Source organism: Lycorma delicatula, chromosome 13, assembly GCF_047948215.1.
Source record: "Lycorma delicatula isolate Av1 chromosome 13, ASM4794821v1, whole genome shotgun sequence".
Lineage (NCBI taxonomy): Eukaryota > Metazoa > Arthropoda > Insecta > Hemiptera > Fulgoridae > Lycorma > Lycorma delicatula.
In genome coordinates, this window is record NC_134467.1 from 49,780,831 (window position 1) to 49,806,191 (window position 25,361).

The 25,361-nt window shown below is 34.9% G+C and overlaps 1 protein-coding gene across 2 annotated transcripts in view; it reads right to left on the minus strand.

Moving 5' to 3' along the window:
* Window positions 1–21,493, minus strand: part of LOC142333729 (integrin beta-PS-like) — a 120,721-nt gene extending 99,228 nt beyond the window's left edge. For both annotated transcript variants that reach the window (XM_075381175.1, XM_075381176.1), the window contains exon 1: window positions 21,081–21,493. The gene's annotated coding sequence lies outside the window, so the exon portion shown is untranslated. The remainder of the gene's footprint in view (window positions 1–21,080) is intronic.
* Window positions 21,494–25,361: the final 3,868 nt, after the last annotated feature.

A 25,361-nucleotide genomic window follows, 5' to 3' on the forward strand; every position in this document is an offset into this window, starting at 1 on the left:
GTCGTCCTGACTCACGCCCCTAACAACTACTGAAAGAGCTGCTGCCCTCTTTCAGGTAACATTCCTTAGTCTGGCTCTCAACAGATACCTCTCCGATATGGTTGCACCTTCGGTCCAGCTACTCTGTATCCCTGAGCACTCAAGCCCCCTCACCAACGGTAAGGTCTCCTGATTCATAGAGGAGGGTAAATTTTATAGAAAACAAAATTTACCTTTAAAGAATATTTGTTTCATTTGTCCACCTCTTTTTTATAAGCGACTGTGCAATACATTTCAACCGCTCCTCGTAGGTAAAATATTGCATTTTAATCCGTCTCGATATAACATTTACTGAAAAATACGCTACAATTATTCGCATTAATAAACAGGTAATCTGTAAACTAAACTACTGATCCCGGTTTAAACGGTTTTTGATGTGTAAAACAAAACAGAAGAGAACGTGCAAACCGCATTTTTAGGTACAGAACTTGTTAACACAGACGGTTAACCTACTGGTTAAACTAACCGGTAGGGATTCAGTCGGTATATCGCTATAGTTCAGTTTGCATAATTCCGATAATATTCATCATTTCGCTATTTCACGTACTTTTAAGAGGTCTAAAAAGATTACAACTAAATATTATTGAGCAAATCAAAGCAAACCCGTTAATAATAATGCGATGTTTTGGTTGTCGGTAAAGATATCCGATCTCTCTTGCAATTATCGACTCGATAAAGTCCAAATTGAAAAGATTTTAGGAGGTTTTTGTCTAGTTTCGTATTCGTTCGATGAATACATCATTCCTTTATCAGCCGTCCCTTTTGATTCTTTGGCATTTTCCCAAGTTCTTTTTTGCTGAACTTCGATTAAATTCTACGTGAATCTTTTTAAGTTACAGGCTAATCGGCGTTTTAGATTTGACAGGACCAGTTATGCCCGTAAAACTCTCTGAGGAACTTTTTATTTTCTATCCGACTGCTGTACACAAAGGCCGACCTAAAGGTGAGACACAAGATGTGTATTAAATAACGAGACTAACGCTGTGAAATATTTCATTTTAAATTTATACATATTTAGTTATTATCCCCTTCGATATACACACCCCTCCTCTATCCTTACAACGTTCCATGCGAATTTTCCATCGTTCGAAACGGTGCTGGAAGTCTTCTTCTGTGAGCTCTTTCATGACGCGTGCCGTGTTTTCTTTCACAGCTTCAACGATCTGAAATCTTGTTCCTTTTAATCCAGATTTCACCTTGGGGAACAGATAAAAGTTACGCGGATGGTCTGACATCGGGATGTTATACTCGGCTAGAAATGTCTTGACAGACAACGCACTACGAGCCGGTACGTTGTCCTGATGAACAACCCGTGACTTGTTCTTCCACATTTCGGGTCGATTTTGTCTTATTTTTTCAAGGAGTTGAGCAAGGACCTCAAGGTAGCAATGTCCATTATTAGTTTAACCTTCAGGAACCCGATCCCATGAATATCGAAAAACCAAGACTCGGGCGAACATCATCTTCAGCGTCTTCTCAGCCAACTTGGAAACGCTTAAATCACTCAAAAACCCGCGCACGTATTAAAAATTCATTTCCATATACTTTTTTTTTCTTTTTTAATAAAATATAAGTTTTAATAGTGTTTTTTCCAAGTGTCGTATGAAATTTCGCGACACTTCTTTGCTCTAATAAAACGCTCATCATTTTTTCGGCAAAACAAAAAAAAGGATAATATTCAAACAAAGGCCGCGGCCAGACTAAATTGCCTACAAAAAGTGAAGTGGTAACAATCGTAAGAGGTGGCTTCACGCTATACAGTTGTCGGTAGTACGAATTTGGCGCATGCGCAGTTCTTCTGTAGCGGTATTAGTCTCGTTATTTAATAGCCGCACCTCGTATTCATCCAATAAAGCCTAGTCTTTCCTAATGTAATACAATATAACGACCGGAAAAAGTATATAGTAATCTCAACTTTTACGAGTTTATATATACACACAAACAAAAACGCATATATATATATATATATTTTGAATCTACTTATAAATAAAAAATGATATCTATGTTCAAACAACATCCGGTTAAAAGAAATTAACGATAATGCAACTACTATTCTGCATTCAGGATATTCATAATGGAATTATTTATGCAGTAATTTCGTAAAAATGCAGTAAAAATCTATCGACATGTTAAAAATTAAAATAAATTTTCAATTCCGTTAAATTAAGACAATTTTTTTTTTTATCAGACTGCGGTGTACAAAATTAACCAATTTGTTAATATTCTACTCTAATCGATCGATTAAAATTCATACCGAGGACTCGCCCTCGACAGACTTGTCGAAAACAACTCGCGAAGAAAACTACGCGAAATATTAAAGCGCGTAAGTATGAAAGTAAATAACTACGTAAAAAATATATTCTACTCTTAATAGAATTTATAAAATATTGGACCTGTAGCGACCGCTTAGTACATTTCCAATCCTTCGACCGATCAAACCAAAATCAAACATCTACGACCCGTATTCAGAAGTAATCGCACAAACATATCATATAAATCGGTTAATCCAGTCTGAAGATATCAAAGAAATCGATAATCGAAATAAAAAAAACAAAAATTTAATATTCTAGAATGAAATCCCCAAATACATAACCGACGCGACAAACAAATGCACGGAAATCATTTAATATGTGCAAGATGCGACTATGAATTTAGAAAAACAGAAAAAACAAAGGATTTTTGCCCCCACCCCCTTAATGAGGCTTTCAATAAAATACGATCAGAAAGCAGCACAGCACCTAAGAAACGTTAAATTATTTTTTTTTTTTTAATTTACTTAGCCGTTAAGTAAAATTTTGAGATACGGGACCCATAAGATCCCGATATCCTGTCACCTTTACCCATACGATAAAAATTATGTCATCAATGCAACATACAATCCAGTAAGAAGATATCAAGCAAAGAAAAAAAAAACAGTTTACATACATAAAAATGTCCTTCAGAAATTTTTACTTCCTTCTAAAAAGTAAAGGAATTACTGTAATCACGAAAAATTTTCGTTTTCAGATTTCAACTTGGATATTTCGTTGATCCATTCCACCCCTGAATTCATTTCGACTAGTTTCGGGGTAACGTCTATACGTACCATGTACCTCGCATAACTCAAAATCGTTTAGCCGTAGGACGGTGAAATTTTGGATTTGGGACAGTTGTAATATCTAGTTGTGCACCTTCCCTTTTGATTGCAATCGCCTGGACCGAAAGTGTCCAAAATCCTAACGCTTTGGATTTTGGACTTTTCTTATCTGCAGTAATAATCCCTCATCGAGAGCTTTTCAACGATATATCAGAAGCGGTACTCATTTTCATCGGTTCTAGAGTTACAGGCCTTCATCTTTTTTTTTTTTAAAACTTAAATATATTGATTTATTAATTATTAACCTCTGATTGTAAAAAAAAAGTTTTACGATAAATAATAATTCAATAACAATAAAAAAAAGACAAAATATGAGAAGTTATTAAGGAAATAAAGTTTTGTTTTCATTAAAAAAAAGTGTATTTGTAATTTAATAGGCGTACAAGGAAGTCGTGTAGCGTCCGCATCAGATTTTTATTTTTTTATTAACACCTAATATACGCTGAATAATTTACGATCATCCGGAACATACAAAGTGCAGGTTGAATAATCATCTATATGTGTGTACATATATATATATATATATATATATATATATATATAGATGAATATATTATACCCTCTGAATGTGTGTTTGTGTGTGTGTGTGTGTGTGTGTGTGTGTATAAAAAGTAAAAAAAAACAACACTACAAATGCAAAGAAACAGTAATAATCGTTGAAAATGTCATAGAAAACTGATTTAGCGAACAATTTGATATGATTTAGCTACGAAAAGTTACAACTAGATTTAAAAGGTCACAACACAGCTGACAACAAGGCTAAAGCCGCGTTCCACCAAAGTCCTACGAACAGCGGGTTATTTCTGACGCACGGCTTACACACACAGGTGAATTAAAAATATTTATCGTTTTATTTAAATGAAATATTTTTTCTTTTGTTTAATTCAATGATTTCAACTAAAGCCCGCGCGCATACCGTATTTAATTCGCGCGGATGCGGCGGGTACTAGCGGCGACGGTCGGCACTAATTAGACTAATGTAATTTCACACCTTACATACAACAAATCTCGCTTGTACGGTCGGCAGACCGGTGTAACCGCGAGGCTTAACGCACCACGTACCCGATCGACCGAGTTACTTTTTTACACTTTAAATATTATTCACTCGTTAAATTCTACCGCTCCCCTGTGACGTCACAACATAACGGACGACTACAACGGAATTTTTACGGTGAGGGTGCGATTTTACAAAAGTTTTTTTTTTTGCAAATATTGTTACTTTTTAATCGTTAACAAATAAGAAAAATATGACTTTAATTAGAATGAATCTTGAGATACTGAGGATGATCTTGCTCTACAGCCTCACCCCCTTGTTCTTTAAAGAAGGAAATTTAACGGCATCAATGCTGCGTATATAGAAGTAATCTGACCACGTTCGGTCAAAATCGGTCCGGTAGTTCAGGAGATATAAGGTGATTTAGAGGACGACAACAAATGCGCACGCCTACATACGAACATTAACTCTGGAAAAATTCAATTTATTTTATATTTTATAATATTTTACTTATTTTTATATTTTTTTTGTCGGGTTCCTTAGGATTGAAAACGTAAAGATCGGGTGGAACACGGACATCCCCAAATCGGACCGATTACAATATTTTCCCTTCTAGAGCTTTAGCTCTGCTCTAGCGGTAGCGGTATCTAGACGGAAAAGTAAAAATTATTTGAGCCCATTATTTTGACACTTTAAACGGGACATGCAGGATTTTTATTAATTTTTTTATTATTATTTAAAAACTAATCGATCGACCGAATAATATTATGTCATTAAAATCGTGTAATATTATTTTAAATTAGTTGATTAACCACAGGTAACTTATTTAAAAAAAAAAAAAATGAATGAAAGCATAAAACAATTTCTCGTCCGCCGAAAAAAAAATTTGGGTCGAGTTACACAAAAATACTTCTGCTGTGTAATCTAAGTGAATATTATTAAAAAAATAATGAAAAAGCGATTAAATTCTGAATCGAAATAGACGTAAAATGTAATATTATATTTCATAGGAATTAATAATAACGAACGGTAGCGAAATATCACGGTAAAACACACGATACAAAACAAGTCGATATCGCAACAGCTGCGATATGAACCGACAACCGACGTTTAATGTAGGCAGCTACGAGAACAGGACGTACTTTGAAGAATGCAACAAAAGGTGAACGCGAGCGCGCGTGTGTGTTTGTGTAATACAAAAACCATAATACAGGAAGCGTGTGGGTGAACAAGTCTTTATCGGGTCTCTTTCAAAGTCTAAAGTAAAAAACTCGATATAACAGTTTGGACTACGCGTTCAGAAGACTTATTTAATACCGACACACCCGATGTAAATAATAATAATAATAATTGAAATAAAACTAACTCGGTACCTGTACCTAAAAACAACAATATTCATCTACAAACACCTACGCAAAAAAACAAATGGGCGTACACAGACGTACGTTTACAACCATACGCTTCAACTATATAGTAAACCGGTTAGCAACTCGCCGATTAATAAATAAGAAGATTTATACGATATATATAAGTACGCGAATCATATTCAAATTGCATTTAAAACATTCATCGAGGTGCGTTTTTAAGATATAAAAACTAATCTCAAGTCGACTTAATATTATAAACAAATCAGTAACACTAACGATTCTGAAAATGTACTTTTTTTTGCCCCGACTGACGACCACGTGAAGCTCCGTTTCGCTTTCTTTCGCTAGTTCTTCATCCTCTCGCCTTGTTTTTTTCCATTTCTTTTTCTCTTGAAACTCGTATACCGATTTCTGAAAGTTTTTCTATTTTAAACTATTTTTCGGACTTTTTTTTGTAACCGCCGAGATACACAATTTCCGTTTCTTTTCGTCGTAAGCGTAACTGAAGATCGATTTTGTGAACCCGTTATCGTTTATTCTCGTATGGTGGCCGAACAATCTGGCGGCTCTTCTTTTTCTGATGGAATCAGATATTTTCTCGGTTTCGTTGTATTACTATTTACTTTAGGATTTTTCTCAAAAATTTTCAGTTTTTACATTCCCGTCTAGCATTATAGCCCTAAAAGGAAAAGTACTGTAATCGGTCCGATTTCGGCATACGCGGTTTTCACCAGATCTTGACGTTTTCACGACAAAGGAATAGAAAAAAATCGGAATGAAATGTATGGGAGTGCGTTCGGCGTCCGCCTCTGAATCAACTAATATATCCAGAACTACCGGACCGATTTTGACCAAACTCGGTCGGATTACTTCTATACACGGGGCGTTGAAGCCAATGAATTTTCAACTTAAAAGGTCAAAGGGGTGAGGCTGTAGAGCAAGGTATTTTTAGATTTTCCCTAATTAAGATCGTATTTTTCTTAGACCATTTGTTAACGATTAAAACGTAACGATATTTGCAAAAAACGTTTTTGAAAAATCGACTTCATTATTTTTTATAAAATATTTAGACTGTAAATGAATGAGAAGTACATTTTTATTTACGAATAAGATGAATAGACGCTCAAAACTGAGAACGTTCATTACTTTAAAGAGTTTATTGAAAGTACAGAATGCAATCGACGAATAACACATTTTGAACTAGTCTACAAAACATTTAGTGGCAATTTCTGACCGATTGGAATACATACTCTCATTTTTATCCAAACCGATCCAACCACTCTGGAGATATCAAGCAATAAAGAGCACAATTTACCTACGTATATACATCCTTCTGTAACCTTTTTTTACTGGAAGATGTCATTAAACATCATGACAATTTTTCGTTTATTAAATTCAATGATTCTAACTAAAGCGAGCGCGCGCATACTTATTTAATTCGCGCGGGCGTGACAGTACTAGTAGTGACGGTCGGCAATAACTAAACTAATGTAATTTCACAACTTACACAGAACATATTTACTCGTACGATCTGCAGACTGGTGTAGCCGCGAGGCTTAACGCCATTCGTAAGCGGTAAGGAGGCAAAAAAAATAGCTTTTTTGGAATTTCTTGTCAGTTTTTTCATATATTTTCCGAGTCATTTCATATAATATTCATAACTGTATGCAAACAAATAAATCTTTTTTTATTTTTTTTTTTTAAATTGCGTTACAGCTGTTTCGCAAATTTGCCATTTAAAAACTGGCAAATTTACCAGTAAAAACTATTCTTAGAGAACTTATGAACCGCTGCAAATACCAACTTGAATTTGTTTGCTATTATTCTATATGTATATATCTTTCATTACGTCTAGAATTATGAAAATGTGTGACAATTTTTCGTTAAAAAATAACAATTCCCAAAAAACGGGGAAAAAATTATTACTATAATTATTAATTTACGAGGGTAAATCAATTATTATCCGCAATTTAGTTATATTTTTGTTTATGTTGGTAGTGCTTTCGTATTGCGCAGACGACGCATGCGTGGTTTAATTGTTGTCTGTGCCAGGTTTACGCTGGTTTGATGCTGCTAGGTTAGTTCCGTTATCGCTGCCTTGCCGTTAACCGTGGCTGCGCCCCCGTTTTCTGTTTGCGCCAAAGAAGAGCGACGTTCACCGATCCGTTTTTTGCGATCGGAAGGTGTATCAGGGGTCGAAATTCATCGAAGACTTTCGGTACAGTACGGGAACAAGTTTTTGCCGCGACGGAGCGTCTACGAACGGATTGAAAAATTAAAAAACGGTCGCCCAAGTGATACGCACGACGAAAGAGCCGGACGACCGTTTACCGCCACAAATGAGGAAAACATTGAGCGTGCACGCGACACGGTCTTCTTAGACGGACGAGTAACTATCGATGAAGCGGCACATCGTCTGCAAATTAGTCACGGTTCTGCCTACAAATCATCGCAACAGACTTGGGTTTCATAAAGTCTGTGCAAGACGGTCGGTCCAAAAACAACTCGCACAGTCGCATAAACAAACGCGCATGAATATCTGCCAAAAACATTTGGATCGCTATGACAACGAACGGGGACATCTTAGACGGAATCATCACCGGTGACGAAACACGGATTCATCATTACGAACCGGAGAGTAAACGGCAGAGTATGGAATCGAAACGTCCAAATTCGCCCTGCAAAAAAAGGTTCAAGAACCAATTGTCCGCAGGAAAATTGACCCTTACAGTTTTTTAGTACTCACAAGACCCGGTACTTGTACACTATGAGGAAAGGGGCACGACAATAGACAGTGCGCGTTAGGGTGAGATGCTTACCGCCGAGCTGAAGCCTGCGATTCGAAGCAAACGCCGAGGACTGCTGTCGAAAGGTGTTGTGTTGCAAGACAATGCCCGACCACATACTGCTGCCCGCACTGCTGAAACTCGACTTTGAAGTAACGGCTGGTCCTCCGTATAGTCCTGATCTTGCCCCTTCTGACTAACGCTTTTTTGGTCCACTTAAAGAGGCATTAAGGGGCCGTCGATTTACCTCGGACGAAACGGTGAAAGAGGCGGTGCATTCCTGGCTCGCAGCTCGACCGTAAACCTTCTTTTATGAGGGCATCAGGAAGCTTGTGCGACGATGGACCAAGTGCGTTAAAACACAAGGGGACGATGTTGAAAAATGATGTACATGTAAGTTTCCTATTTGTATCGCAATAAAATGTTAACTAAACTGCGGATACTAATTGACTTACCCTTGTATATTTCATTAGGAAAGTGGTTTATAATTATAATTGTAGATGCATCTAATCTACTTAGAATACCAGATATCCAGAAAAACATCTGAAGACTAACATTAATAGTTCCTGAGAAAATGGGTCTTCAATATAACTAAAATTAACATGCAACAGATAGACGGTTAGACTGTTGTTTAAGCACCAGGTACCGATTCGACCGGGCGAATATACTAACCACCGGACCGTAGAGCGTTTTTACGCTTTAGATATTATCGATTTATTAAATTCTAACGCTCACCTGTGACGTCACAACATAAAAACTACAGCAGTTTAGAACCATCTTTGGGGATAAGGGTGCGATTTTCACAATTTTTTTGAAATTTGTTATTTTTTAATCGTTAATAACAAATGTCCCTAAGAAAAATATGACCTTAATTAGGTGAAATTTTGAGATGCTAAGGGTGACCTTAATTAGCAGAAATCTTGAGATTCTGAGGGTGACCTTGCTCTAAAGCCTCATCCCCTTTGATTTTTTAAGTTGAAAATTTAATGACATCAATACCCCATATATAGACGTAATCTGACCAAGTTTGGTCAAAATCGGTCCAGTATTTCCGGATATGTGATTTAGAGCCCGACACCGAACACACATACATATATTAACATCCAGAAAATTTCCATCCGGTTTTCTGGGTTCCTTAGGTGTCAAAACGTGAACATCCGGTGAAAACCGCATATGCTCAAATCGACCGATCGTAATACTTCCCCTTCTAGAGCTATAGCTCTATCAGGACGGGAAAATAAAAAAATATATATATTTATATCGGTCGGGGAATGTTTGTTCGTACATTCCGTTAGATGGCTTTAGGATCGCATAACCCCGGTAATATTACTCAAATCTGGCACCGCTTGTGTGATTTTGAAAAATAACCGATCACCGAGTACTTTTGGAGAGGTTATGGTTACATTAGTTTATTTATTTGAAATTTATCGCGTCTTGAAAACGAATGAAAACGGCCATTCGGTTAAACGACTGATTCTAACTTCATCTGTCAATAACGAGCTGCCAACGATCGAGATAAAACTATCAGAAGGGATCGGTAGGAAAATTATGGTGGATTTCCCCGATCGGCATATTACAGTTTTTTCTGAACACGGTGCTTTTCGAGATAGGTTGCCTTGTGTCCGGAGTGTAGGGCCATTGATATGTGTTATGTCTTATATGTCTGCTCCAGGCACGAAGCTGAACGTAACAAAGTAGCTAGAGAACTTATGAGGATCAATCGCGGTTTTGATCTGCGAGTCGACTGGAAAACCGAAAAGGAATGGAACATAATGCCGGCTGAGTAAATCGAATTATTGCGATCAACATTTGTTTAGTCGGTATGAGAATAGTATTTTTGGAGTTTAAAGACTGAATCAAGTAATGTTAGCGGGTAGTGTTAACTGAAGTTAGATAAACCTAGTTTTTTTTTCAGTGTTACAGGACGGCGCGGGGATCGCGCTTCCGCGAATCTATTAATTTGATATTTGAGACTTGTAAGTTATACGTAGTACTGGTTTAAGGCGGTAGCATTTTGTGTAAATACACCGATGGAAATGTCTGCCGAGGCATTTGTATCGGTGGCATCTTGACAGAGCCAAAAAGATGATCGTGTTGTGTTACGGAGGTAGGCGCATCGGCGTCGTGCCACGGTTATATTGGTATTGTTTGCGATTCGATTTGGGGCTCCCGTTGGCGGGGGCGGCCGGGGGTACGGTAGCCCGTGCGACCGATAGGGATCCCTGATTGTGACCGGGTAATGCCGCGCGAGACTCCACGATTGGACCGGAATAAGGTTACGTACCCCTTGTTTTGACCTAATTTGGTCGACTTATCGGGTGTAGGTCTGAATTTCTATGTCTCGTAAAACACGGTTTTGATTGCTATGACGTAGCACTGATTTGAACTAGTTCGTTTTGTGAGACGTTCGCAGTCACGAACGGTGTTGTCAAAATTAGACTAGTCGCGGAGTCCGCACTTCCACCGTCTCGGTTAGTTAGTGTCCCTCGCACTAACTAACATCCAGCCTATCATGATTCCCTCGATTATGATAGGCTGGATGTAAAGATGCCCGTTTGAGGCCTACGTGAAGACAAAATTTGATTTATATTTTACCGATGCAAATGTCTGCCGAGGCAGAGATGTAATCGGTTAGAGGGTCTAAAGACGACCTCCGATAAAGCCCCTCAGGGTTCAGAACGGAGAGGGTGGTGTGGCGACCGGTAACGTCACAAGGTCTTCCCCTCCGAGGTTGGGATGTATTGTTATCAAGTTTAAGGGTAGGGGTTCTAAAAGACGACTTTCGGTAAAGCCCATTAGGGCGAGGAACGGAGGGAGGTGGTTTGGCGAACATCACAAGGCGAGTGGTTCTCCTATAGGGAGTGTCAGGATGATCAGTCGGAATGAGAACGCCAGGCCCCGACACATTTTTTTAGTGATCCGTCAAAAATTGAAAGAGCTTGGCGAGAAGTTTTGATGCGTCCACCGTATAATCCTAATCTTGCACCGTCAGGCTACAACCACTTATTTTAGAACAGTAAAGAGCAGGCTTCAACAGAGACCTGTGAAAATCACCTATTATAGTTTATCGTCCAGAAAAGACAAAATTGCTTCAGTTTGGCAAAAAATGATCCATCAAAACGGAATAAATTTGATTTAATAAACTTCATTTTATATATAAAAAACAAATTGTTTTTCTTTTTCAATAAAACGCTAACAATATGTTTCGATTGCACTCGCTCACCATAAAACGTACCGATACGATCTTTCGCTAAATACGCTCAAACCTGTGCGCTAGCATTAGCTGTTAAGTATAAAATTATGAAGAATAAAAAATATTTACATTTTTTTAAAACCACTCTTACATTAAATGCACTAAATGGTAGAGAAAAAAATGTAAAAAAGTTTCTTAAAACACCACTATTAAATTAAACGCACTAAAATTGAAAATTAATTTTAGGACGGTATCTTTGATGATGACATGTAAGACTATGTGAAAGTCATAGCTTAAAATTAACAATTCGATGTTTTTGCCAATTTGTTCATACGCGTGATGAATGGCTTAAAGACCGGGGTACCGGCGGCACCCCACTCTTTAGGCCATTCATCAAAGCTTGTCAAATCCGTGCTGAGATACCGTCCTAAAATTATTTTTTATCTTTTAACGCGTTTAATTTCAGTAATGTTAAAATTTTTTTTTTTACATATTTTTTATTTATTTGTAAGATTGTTTTCCTTCATAAAATAATGAACTACGACCAAAAACTAGGCATCGGAATGTATCGATCGCTAACGGAAAATCCCCGTTCGTTAGTATAAATTTCTAATTTAACTTTCGTTATATCAATTTTCATCATTCAAAAAAAAAAAAAAAAAATTTTACACAAGAGGTAATCAATTTTTGACATCTAATAACCCCATTTCGAGACGCCGCCCGCCAGGGAACCCGCCCGGAAGGTCTAGCTGCGGATGCGTGGCGTAGGCACGCCCTACAGCTAATTAATTCATAAAGTAACGAACTAATTTAAATAAATTTACGTCATCACGCCGTACAGAATTTTATTCCGATTTCAAATCGTTATAGGTGAACCTTAGTTTCAGTAACGATAACAATTTTATTCCATAACGCCCGTAAGATTCCTAACGTAAAAAAAAAGTCAGGGACTTTAAAAATTGTTTATTCGAAATACTATTTAGCAGGGACAAATAAGGATTAGATGAAAACGTTAGAACGTAAAATTTTTACCACGGTCTGTTATCTGTGGTACTCGTAACTTTCTAAATTCTAATTTTCTGAAAACTTTAAAAATCTTGTTTCTTTTTTCTATTTTCACGTAAAAAACTACATTTTACACATATATGATAAACGATTTTTATCGGTATAATTCAATTTTTTTTCACAATAAAGTCATCCGCTAAATTACATTGCACTTTATACTTGCGTTAGGAAAGTAGCTGTGCAATACGTTTGAGAATTACGCGATGCATTATGTTCTTTCGTCGGGCGTTACTTAGTAATAAACCGGACTTCAGCTGTTTAGTTATTTCGTTAATCGGAACAACAGTTGCGTAAACGTAACGGTTCTTTCGGTAGAGGAACGCATTTTTCTCGTCGAACACGTCTTTCGCGAAGGTGACAAGTATTTTTTAGTGAAGCGCAAGCTTTCTGAAAAGTTTCCAAACACTCCTGTTCCTCGCCGGAATGCAGTTGGAAAAACGCTTCGGGCATCAGGCTCTGCTTGAAAACGCTAATCGAAGCGGATGACCGACTAAACTAAACGAACAGAACCCGCTTGATATTTCAGATGCTACGACCGAAAGTCAATCAAAGTCAACGGGTAAGTTTGCACGGCAGCAGAATATCGGACTTGTTACCGGACGTAAAGCTGTAGTAAGAAAAGAACTGAAACGTTTACCGTACAAAGTAGTGTGCGTTCAAGAAGTGAAACCTACAGATCTTGCAAAAAAACAACTAAATTATTGTCGACGCTTTAAACGTTTTATCGATCAAAATTCCGTAAATATCCTCGACATTACGGTATTTTACGAATGAAGCGCGGTTTCAGCCGGGAGGTTATATTAATTCACAAAACTCAAGACCATGGTCGACAACTAGTCCCCAAAGAATTCTTTATACAGAGCGAAAATTGCGAGTCTGGGTCGGTGCGAGTAGAAAGCGTCTTGCGGGTCCAATATTTTTTGAAAATACATTTAATAGTGATCGTCACTTTACTGTTTCAACAAACTTCATTAATCGGTTTACATCAATCAGAGAAAATCAATCACGGACGGTTCCAACAAGACGGTGCCTCGACGCACAAAGCTAATAGGTCAACGATTGTTTTACGAAACGTCTTCGTGAACGAATCATTTCGAGGGGTTTGTGACCTGCACGATCGCCCGATCTGATTCTCCCAGATTACTTTCTTTGGAAGGCAACGAAACAAGCAGCGTATCGCAACAGACCACCGCACGATTGACGAACTAAAAACCGCAATAACAGCGTAAGTACGAGACAGCCCAGGACATCACCTTTTTAAAGAGTTTGTTGTACTGATGTTAGAGGAGGTCATTTTCAACACTTTATATCCACTATTCCGGTTATTGTAATATCCGTTTATATGAAATAATTAACAAAGTTTGTCATTACATTTCCATAATTCCGGAGAAATGCAACTTCCCAAACGGGCTGTATAAATAATAACGGCTTCTAAAGTTACACATATATTTTTACTTTCCCGCTACACTTCTATTGCAGCTGTAGCAGAATATTTATAAAGGTAAAGTATAGAGATCGGTCGAAAATTTTGCGTTCAGGGACTTCACAAATTTCAAACTACCAACACTTTTTTTGTGTTTTTTTTTTAACTTCCGGGTCCGCAGAAAAAGCAATTTTTTCCGAAGAGGATGAGATGAATGCTTTGTGGCGCGTGTGAAAAATGACACGCCTGACCGGGATTCGAACCCAGGACCTACGGGTGAAAGGCTGAGAAAGTTATATAGATATTTTCAGAAGATAAATACGTACGTACTAAGAAATCTGTATGTCTCTGTATTCTGATTAATATCAGCGAAACAGGCTCAAAATAAATTCCTCAAAAACGGCCCAAACGTTTTCTACATATGTATATATGGACGTATATACGAGGTGTATGAGAAAAGTAATGAGATCGGTAACACTGCGAGCGATCTGGCAACGCTGTGTCTACCGGTCTGTGCTAGACCGGTTTGTTCATCCCTTCCACATGTTCGGTACGAGTTTCAACTCCTTTCAGCCAACTCATTATTTTTGACAGCGCCATCGGTCAAGTTGTGTTTTTGTTGTGCGTTACGAAAATGGGGAATCCGCGAGTGTGACCTTTGAAAAGTTGAAACAGGCCTACGGGGAACATTGCTTATCAAGAGCGAAAGTTTTCCGCCGGCACAAATCATTTTTGGAAGGCCGAAAACACGTTAAAGATCAACTTCACTCAGAGATATTTTCGACTTCAAAATCTGACGAAAACGGTGAGCGTATGAGGGTTCTTGTGAGATCGGACCGTCGTTTAACAATAAGGATGATGGGTGAACGGTTAAATTAAAACGCTTTCACCGTATATCAAATTTTGACAGACGATTTGGACACGCGAAAGGTTTGTGCGAAATCGGTGCCGAAAAACCTCACGACGGAACAGAAGGACGATCGAAGAAACGTTGATCTTCTTGAGAGCATCGACAACGACCAAGAATTCTTCAATCGTGTGATCGCAGGTGATGAATCCTGGATATTTCAGTACGATCCTGAAACAAAGCGGAAAAGCGAAGAGCGGCACACTCAGTCATCTCCTCGACCGAAAAAATGTCGAATGAGCAAATCAAAGATCAATACCGTGCCGATTTGCTTTTTTGACAGTAGGTATATCGTACATAAAGAATTTGTTCCTCCAGGACAAACTGTCAACCAAGTGTTTTAGAAAGGTGTCCTTGAAAGGCTCAGGAAAAGAGTGATTCGCGTGAGACCAGACATTGCAGTTAAGTGGATGCTTCATCGTGACAATGTCCCGTGTCAAACGGCCATTTCCATCAGAAAATTTTTGACTTCAAAACGCATTTCTACGGTTCCTTAACCCCCCTATTCACCTGATTTGAGTCCTTCTGACTTTTTCCTTTAACCGAAATTGAAACGTGTCTTAAAAGGAGGTCATTTTGGAACTCTGGGGAACATTCAAAAGACCGTGACCGAGCGGTTAAATGCCCTACCGGTTGAAGCCTTCCAGCGCTGCTACCAGGAGCGGGAACGACTCCGCCGGCGTATAGCTGCCCAAGACAACTACTTTGAAGGGGATAATATTGTTGTTTGAATAAAATAAAAACTACGGTAAGTAAAAAGTCAGTCTCATTACTTTTCTCACACACCTCGTATATATATGTACATGTGTATATGTTTTCTACATATATTATTGTTGGCATTAAATTTTGTTAAAAATTAGAAAACAAGGAGGGGTTGTAGAAAATTGAACTTTAGTACGATGGAAAGTCTGTGTTATTTACAATTACAAACTTTTTTAAGTCCAACGGATTTAATGGTGGCTGGATATTCAACGTTATTTTTAAGCAGTTTTTGCTTCCTATCTTGAAAACTTGTTAACAAAAAACGTTGAAATTTGGCTATATATATATATATATATATATATATCACAGCAAAGCCTGATTTTCTACCCCGTCGGACAAAGGGACATTACAGAACTCTTTTTTTAAGTTTTGTTCAATAACATTACATAATAATAAGAAGCCCTCTTGAGAGCAGCGGTTCTTATTTTCATCGGTTCCAGAGTTATAACCAAATAAAATTGTAATTAATGAAATATTTGGATCTTAGCAGAAGGCACATCGATTCAAATCCGACTTCCCCTCCTTTTTTTTAATTTAATTATATTTATTTATTAATAATTATTAACGTCCGATTGTAAAAAAAATATCAATAAATAATAATTCAATAATAACAATAAAAAAAAAAATGAGAAGTTATAAATGACATAAAATTTTATGTACTTCTCATCTCAAAAAAATGTGTATATGTAATTTAATAGGCGTACAAGGAAGTCATGCGGTGTCATCAATTTTTTGAATAACCTGTGGTACACTTCAAGACCACAAGTTACTATAAAAGTAAAGATACAAACTCTCTTTAATAAACAATTAATAATAATAATGATTTTAAAACAGCTGATTGACAATTACCTTTATGTATACACTGGAATAGGTGTGGGTGTGTCTATATATATATATGTATACATACTAATTAATGTTCATTTACAACTAATGAATCATTATACCGTATGAATGAATCATACCTTTATTTCAGTGAACTTTAAATATGGTATTTTAAATGTAAATTTATTTCTATGACACTACTATTGGCCAAACAGTAAAGCTTAAAGGATGTTTACAGTATTTACAGCATAATTTTTCATTTAATAATAATTTGAGTCCTCTAAATCACATTCCATAAGACTCAAAGTAAATTATCCCTATTATTGAAATTTAAAACCGACTGCGTTTTCTTTATCGACACGAATAACCTGTGGCAATTTAAGACCACAGGTTATTCAAAAAGTAAGCAAACGACAGTAACTAAGCGGTTTACTGCTTGCAAATAACTGCAAGCAAGCAACTTTTGTTGCTTTCATACAAACAACTGTGTGTGATTTCACAAGATAAACAGATACAAAAAAAATTTAATTATACAGCTATTTTCATAGTTAAGCGGGCAAGAAAATCTTTCTTTTTTCTCATGTAAGAATATTATAAGTAACCAAACAGAAAGAACATAAAAAGAAAAATAAATAAAAAAAGAGAAAAATCAAAAAGCTAAAATGGAAAGAATCTTTAAAATAGTGAAAGTTCAAAATTAAAATAATTCTAGAAAAATAATAACAGTAGGTGTCGTTTTTAAACTATTACACTTTACCATACAAGGGCTTTGGTTTTATATCAGGCCAACCGCTTAGGCTTGGATGTATAAATACTCCTGAGAATCCACTGGTAGCAGTGCATACACGATAGGATTTAGAATGAATGTATGTATGATTGCAGGATATGTCATAAGTATAATTAATTTTGAGATGAAAGTTCAACGGTGCACTAGTTTGAGGTTTCGTGAATTCATTGTGAACAGGGGACAAGGTCATTTATTCAACGGTAAAAGTACAAGTTAGTTTTCTTTCGCAAATAGTAAAAGTAAAAATTAAAAAAGTCATATAAAGTTTACTACTGATTTACACAATCGTATATAACTACAATAATTTTATATGAATTTTAATTACCGATAGTTAATTTTATTTAAAAAAACAGAATTACTGTTTGTGACATATAAGGCGACAAAAAAAATGGGAACTTTTGAAACGTGTAGCGGCTGCCACGTACAGTTCGCAGCATTGCTTTACGAAGAGGTAACCTTGCCTCAGTCATCATGGAGGAGTGAAAAGGTTAACGGTGTGCTTTTGCATAAAAACATTTTACAAAACCGACAATAGTTTGGAAGGTGAAAAGAGGGAGTTCAAAAGTTCTCGTTTTTTTGTGTCACCTGTATTACTGCAAGTAAATTGTCTGATACTGTTCATAGATGAACAAGGAACAAGCTAACCGTATAACTTAACAAACACTTTTATTTCATAGCATGTCTTTTTCAGCCGCTGATGGTCAAAAAAGACTCCAAATGTTTAATTGACTGACAATGGTGAAGTCATACAACAAACGGGAGGCGTTGACTTTCTTGACAAAGTTATTAGCATGTACAGAATTAGAGTTAGAACTAGAAAGTGGACTGTGAAATTAATATTTCATATGACCGATCTGTCTACTACAGCTTTGTGGATTGAATATCGGAGGGATCAGGCGGCTCTAAAGTTCTTGACTACCTTCAGTATACAGAGAACAGTGAAGAATATTTTATTTAATTCATGCAGCTCATGATTTGTACAACAGGGGGAAGAACTTGACAAGGAACCAAAACAGCAGCACCACACGGCCTCAGTTCCTCATCCTGCTGATGCGCTTAGAACAAGGAATAATGATCATATGCTAGAATTCACTACCCCTGCAACAAAAAACAGATGTAGACTACCTGGATGTGGCTCTAACAGTGCAAGAATCAGGTGTTCATCATGTAAAGTATTTTTGCATCTACAAGAGAAAAGAAACTGTTTTCAATTGTACCATTTATTGTTAATAAGTTTCATGTTGCAATATTTTAATATTTGTAATTTTATACTTTGACAATCTATTAGTGCAACTCTAAAACAGTCTCAAATTATTGTTATTTTAAATGTCCTAAATATAATGAATTCTCTCTTGTAAATAGCCAATAATTAGAGCAAAATTTATTTAAGTTGTCATAAAACAAAACCACATATCTCCAATGGGAGATGTTTTTTTTTCAGAAATGTGTACACAAGATATTTTTTGGACATTTTTACCTACTAAAGAATGATAAATTTTATAGATTTGCAATAATTGGAAAAAAGTAATCAAAAAATTCTTCTGGACTGAGGTTATAACGATCTAACTTTAGATATGGATAAAGCTGTTACATTGTACTTCTCTTAGAACTCCTACAAGTCAAAATGAGTTTTTAAAATAATCAGGCTGTCAAATTATATTGTCAGGGGTACTAAGTGTAATTGTGTAGATCTATATTTATTAAATTAAATATATTAATCCATTCTTATATACAATTTATGAATGTCCAATTTTTTATAAAAAGAATAGTCACTTACTCTTGAAATAACAATATCCACCTTTACCAAACCAAAGGAACTTTTTTCTTTCTTTTACCTGTTTAGCCTCCAGGAATTACCATTCAGGTATTACTTCAGAAGATGAATGAGAATGATATGAATGATATGTAAATGAAGTGTAGTCTTGTACAATCTCTTGTTAATTGAAACCCAATCACCAAAGAACATCGGTATCCATGATCTAGTATTCAAATCCGTATAAAAGTAACTGCCTTTACTAGGAATGAACGTTGGAACTCTCAACTTCCAAATCAGTTGATTTGGGAAGATGCGTTCACACTAGAGCAACCCGGTGGGTCAAAAAACCAAAGGAACTAGGTAATTATTATGAGTAAGTAATTATTATGAAGTTTAAGCAAATTTTTTTTTATCTTATAATTTATCTCATGTTGACATAATGTATTATTATACACTGACCAGAATAAAACATTTATTTATTAAAAAATAAAAATTTTGATATTCTTCCCACATATATAAAAATGGATCACATTTTAAAGAACGTTTTGAAACATAAACAATAATGTACTGAATGAAGGCAAAATTCAAATTACATTCTTAACATATGTGTGTCTAATTAAAAAATATCAGATGACGCCAGCGTTAAAAAATACCAGCACCAGTCAATGAGTAAAATCACAAAGTTAAATGAAAATTTTCTGAATAATTATTTTGGCTGTTTGTTGTTGTTTTAAAGTTTAAAAATGTTATTTAATATAACTAATGTAATAAAAGATTTTCTAAGCTATCTACAGCAGAAAGTAGCTACATACAAAAAAAAACTTATAAACGGTTAACAAAATCAGGTAAACGATTATTATCTAATGAAATCGGAAATAAAATTTCTATTATAATTAAAACGAAGTATACAATTACAAACTGAAAAATAATAATAAATAATCTGGATTCTTTAGATAATGAACAATAAATAACTCTATAGCAGATTTCAGGCATATAATATTTTCATAAAAGGACAGTTTGTTTCCATAAAGGCAGGACAATTATCTACTGACACATTAATAATAAAAATTTCAATATCATTATCATAATAATACAATATAAGATGGAACAAGGATCTATACCATAAAAACCTTTATCAATATCTTCTTTTATATTAAAACAAAAGTACACTACAAAACTGAAATATAATTAAATTTTGATATAAAAACAAACTCCCACAATAAATTTTTATGTAATGTGTTACATATTTAAGTTATAATGATTTCTATACTTAAATTTTGGCTTTTATTCTGAAAGTACATGGTACATCTTCACATTAGAACATAGCAAGTCATTTTAATTTAATTAAATAACAAAAATCAATAAAAATATTTTGTATAACTAAACATAAGAATGTATGGAATTTTATTAACAAAATTGGAATGAGATTTTTTTATAAATAAAACCGGTATAGGCAAATTCAATAAAATAGTCGGGTGATTGGAATAGTATTAGAGTTAATGAAGGGGGAGACAATTCTAAAAGAATAGAAATAACAAAGAGAATCTGCATTCAGATAATGACATTATAATTAAAACATAAAATGATAAAAAAAATTGATCATTAAAAATACTATCTAAAAACATCATTATTATTAGAATTACTTCACCCTAAAAACAATATATAATTACCAATTAATAAGCAATATAATCGATTTATTTTAGTATATAATAGAAATAGCTAAGTGTAAACAAAAAGGTGCTCTGAGATCACACATTTGTAAACAAGAACAGTGCTCTAATTAAGTGCCGAATTTAATTGAATTACGATAAATAAAAACGTACACAAATTTCAAGCAACATAAAAATAATTATATGTTTTTAATATACTACTGCTAAAAAAGAATTTTATAAAAATAAATTCTACTCATTCACGTAAATGAATCATACACTCTGGATCAAATTAACAACCTTATGAATGGCCTTCTATCTCAATTCTTAGAAAAATAAATTTCAATCTAAATTATAATTAATACAAGTTAATTACAACATTAACATTACTTACATAATAAATATTTAATAATCCTTAATAAATAATCATTTGGAAACACAAAATCACATTAAAATTAAATTTAAAAAAAAATCATTCACAGAAAAAATCCACACATCCTACAACACACAACTTACACGAACCAATCCCAAAATGGAAACTAGGCAACACTAACTCAGCGATATAATGTTTGCCAACTGTTTGAATCAATTTTACCATTTATCCCTGTACAAATATATTTTATAACACACTACATGCAAATTTCATATCAATTTCCTTTCTTGATAAATACAAAATGATACAACAGCGTTTTATGAATTAGTCGAAATAACAAACAACAGTTGCTCATTGAGATGACTAAATTATGATGTAAATTTCTATTGAACAGTATCAGTAAATATTACTTTTTTCCGAAAGCAATACTCTTTGCAAAAATTATATAACTTTTCTTAATTTTACAACTTAAATATTATACTTGTTAAAATGCATTCGTATTCATTCTTAAGGTTGCACGAAATTCAAATAGCGTTAATCAACCTTACTTTGAAACTTTTCAATAAACGGGCTGTTTTGTTAACAGCTAAATCAAAATAGGTCATTGAGACAATCTATATATTTAGTACAAAAAATAATACCATATTTATAAAATTTAATAATAAACGCTTTTAAAAGAATTACGCTTATCATCATTTTATGTAAATAAATGGAAGGAAGATCTTACATATAAGTTTTCTAATTATTAATTCCTGAAAAAGGACAGCAGCTCTTTCAATAGTCGGTAAGGGCATAGGTCAGGAAGACTTAAACAGCCATATCAACATCGCTCAATCTTCTGAGTACTGTGTAGCTGAAAGTAATGGAAAACTACAGCTGTTTTTATTTTTTTTATTTTTTTATAAGAAAATGTAGCTCTCTGCATTTTCATGTAAAAAGATGGAGGCATCTTCATTGGTAAAATATTCTGGAGGTAAATTAGTCCCTTGTTTGGATCTCCGGGTGAGGACTGCTAAGGAAGGGGTCACCAGAAAATTAAAAAATAACATTCTACGAGTCAGAGAGTGCAATGTTAGAAGTCTAAAAAAGGTTGGTAGGTTAGAAAGTTTAAAGAGGTAAATGGATAGGTTAAATGTAGATGTAGTAGGAATTAGCGAGGTTCAGTGGGAAGAGTTGGTCAGGTGATTTTAGAGTAATTAACTCAGCTTCAAATAAAGGGCAGGCAGGAGTAGGTTTCATAACGAACAAGAAGATAGAGAAGAGAGTAGAATATTTCAAAATGTTTAGCAATAGAATCATAGTAATAAGGATAAAATAAATCAAAACCTAAGCCGATAACGATTGTTAACATCTGTGTGCCTACAAGTACCCATGATGATGATGATGATGATGAGGTAGAGTGTATGTACAAAGAAATTAAACACATAAAAGGGGATGAAAATTTAATAACGGTTGGAGATTGGAATGCAAGCACTGAAAAAGGCAAGGAAGGAAATATTGTGGGTGAATACAGGCTGAGCAAAAGGAATGAAAGAGGGGACCATTCATTGAGTTTTGCATGAAGTATGATTTAGTAATTGCCAACACCCATTTTAAAAATTATAATAGAACAATATACACGTGGAAAACGCCTGGTGATAATGCAAAGTATCAGATAGTATGCAAAGTTTCATGGTTAAACAAAGATTTAGAAATCAACTCGTCGACTACAAAGCTTACCGTGGAGCAGACATTGATAGCATCCATAATTTAGTTATATTGAAATGTAGATTGGAGTTTAAAACCTGAAAAGGTGTCAGATGAATCAGTGGAATTTAGAGAAGCTTGAGGAAGTGGAGGTAAAGAAGGTTTTTGAGAAGGACATCGCAAGAGGTCTGAGTAAAAAAGATAAGATAGAAAATATAGAAAAAGAATGGAAGAATGTTAAAAAGAAGATTCTTAAATCAGCAGAAGCGAACTTAGATGGAACAAAGAGAACTGTTAGAAAGCCTTGGATATCAGAGGATATATTGCAGCTGATGGATCAACATAGAAAGCATAAGAATACTACTTATGAATAAGGTAAAAGGAACTTTCGACAATTAAGAAATACTATAAACAGGAAGAGCAAATTAGCAAAAGAAGAGTGGATTAAAGAAAAGTGTTCAGAAGTGGAAAGAGAGATGATCATTGGTAAAGAAGACGAAGTATACAGGAAAGTTAAGGAGAATTTTATGGTCATAAATTAAAACCTAATAATGTGTTAAACAAAGATGGTACAGGGATTTATAATATGAAAGAAGAGGTTGATAGGTGGGTGGAATATATTGAAGAGTTACACAGAGGAAATGAATTAGAAACTGGTGTTATAGAAGAAGAAGAGGAGGTCGAAGAGTATGAAAAGGTAGATACACTACTGAGATCTGAATTTAATAGAGAATGGGAGAAAGGTTCCTGGGATAGACGGGATACCTGCACAGTGTAGGTGAGGAAATGATAAGATAGATTTTACAAACTGGTGTGTAATATTTATGAAAAAGGGGAAGTTCCATCAGACTTCAAAAAGAGTATTATTGGCATGATACCAAAGAAAGTAGGAGCAGATAAATGTGAAGACTCCAGAACAATTAGCTTAATTACTCGCGCATAAAAAATCTGAACTAGAAGTCTGCACAGAAGAATTGAGAGGAGAGTGGAAGACGTGTTAGGAGAAGACCAATTAGGTTTTACGAAGAGTATAGAGACAAGGGAAGCAATTTTAGTGCTCAGATTAATACTAGAGGAAGATTAAAGAAAAACAAACCAACAAAAACAAACCGACATACTTGGCATTCATGGACTTAGAAAAGGCATTTGAGAACGTAGACTGGAATAAAATTTTCAGCATCTTAAAAAATGTAGGGTTCACGTACAGAGATAGAAAAATAATTACTAACATTTGCAGGAACCAAACTACAACAGTAATAATCAAAGAGCATAAGAAAGAAGCCATAATAAAAAAAGGAGTCTGACAAGGATGTTCCCTATCCCCATTACTTTTTAATCTTAACATAGAAAAAAGCAGTTAATGATGTTAAAGAACAATTTAGGTCCAAAGTAACAGTGCAAGGTGAAAAGATAAAGATATTTGCTGATGATATGTAATTCTTGCTGAGAGTAAAAAAGATTTAGAAGAAACAGTGACCGTGGTTGAAGTCCTTCGCAAGAATTACTGCACGAAAATAAACAAGAAGAAAATGAAAGTAATGAAATGCAGCAGAAATAACTTAGATGGACCACTGAATATAAAAATAAGAAGAGAAAACATTATGGAGGTGGAAGAATTTTGTTATTTGGGAATTAAAATTACTAAAGATGGACGAAGCAGGAGCGATATAAAACGCCGAATAGCACAGGTGAAACGAACTTTCAACCAAAAATATAATTTGTTTACATAAAAAATTAATTTAAACATCAGGAAATTATTTTTGAAAGTGTGTTTGGAGTGTAGCTTTATATGGAAGTGAAACTTGGACGATCGCAGTAACTGAGAAGAAAAGATTAGAAGCTTTTGAAATGCGGTGCTATAGTAGAATGTTAAAAATCAGACGGGTGGATAAAGTGACAAATCAAGAGGTATTGTGGCAAACTGATGATGAAAGAAGCATTTGGAAAAATATAATTAAAAGAAGAGACAGACTTATAGGCCATATATTAAGGCACCCTGGAATAGTTGCTTTAATATATGAGGGACATGTAGATGGGAAAGATTATGCAGGTAGGCAACATTTGGAATATGTAAAACAAATTGTTAGGGATGTAGGATGTAGGGGGTATACCGAAATTAAACGACTAGCACAAATAGGGAATTTTGGAGAGCTGCATCAAACCAGTCAAATGACTGAAGACAAAAAAAAATGATTAATTTATTGGCAATTTAACATGAAGATCATGTCTACTCATTTTAAAGTATTGTCTTTTAAGAACAAAATCAGAAATTAGGTAAATTTTAACTACATCATGTGGTGATATCTAAAAACTTATATAAAGTATTATAAAATGTCAATGCAAAGAAATTATTGAACATTCACTATGATAACTATTTTTCATAAATAACGATGAATTTAACTCTATATAGAAAAAAAATACCAAAATTTTGATATATTGCCCAAAGAAATATCAACAATTCCAAAACAAACTTCAAAAACCAAACGGCTGAGAAGATATAAGCCAAATATTTGTAAATATAGCAAAACTCTATCACCGATGATTTTTATAAAAATACCCACAGCGGAATTTGAAATGCAATCAAAGATAGGCTTCTAGCCTGTAAATTATGGAATC